Consider the following 920-nt stretch of genomic DNA (forward strand, 5'->3'; position numbering starts at 1 on the left):
ATAATAATAATAATATGATCAATATGTAGAAAATAGATGGAAAACTAGCCATAAGGTTCAATACTGTAAATAATACTAAATATGGTATCACAATACAAAAACTGAACAATAATACAAAAAACTGAACAACTTTCTGAAAATACTCTAGTCTGAAAAGCCTCTAAACTATTTGAACTATCTGAGCTGTGGACTTGATGGGACAAGCCCCCAAAAAAATCTTACTACTGAAAAAGAACTAAAATGCTAAAATAAATAATCATGTCCTCAAACTATGAGGACTCACCGCTAACTTTGTATGTTGAGAATCTGAACTGCTAAGGTTGTTTCAGAGCCCGTGCATCTGAACCTATGACATAAGGCATCATAGCAAAAAATAAAAGCATGCGTCAGTACTTTGAATGTACTGATATGCTCAGTGAGGTAGGCTAAAATGCATGGGTTTATATTCATGAACAATACTAACTGAATATTATGAGTATGACTGAATAAGAGTACATGGATAAATATGTAAATTGTACTAAGATTGTAATAACACTGAATACTGATTAACTAATATCTAAGTATACTAATACTAAATTACTAGTAACTAAATGATTGTATCTGACAGTTTTAATTCTGTGGATCTAGATTGAATCTCATACGGAGCTGAGTGACTATGTTTGAAGTTTTGAATTTGTAAAACTGAATTGAGTTATATGTTGAGACTGAATCTAAAATTGAGACTAGTTGAAATAATTATCTAACCGACATGCCCCTTCTCTAATTGATTTGGGATCCAACCTGTAACCCCATTTGGAAGGGTGTCAATACCATACCACGGGTAAGGACAAGCTGTGAATTATCCCTCTCTGACAGAAAGCTCTTCCATCAATCCTCACTAAGAGAAAAACTCAAATGAGATATATCAACCCTAGTCTTAA

Source organism: Capsicum annuum, chromosome 11 (genome assembly GCF_002878395.1).
Source record: "Capsicum annuum cultivar UCD-10X-F1 chromosome 11, UCD10Xv1.1, whole genome shotgun sequence".
Lineage (NCBI taxonomy): Eukaryota > Viridiplantae > Streptophyta > Magnoliopsida > Solanales > Solanaceae > Capsicum > Capsicum annuum.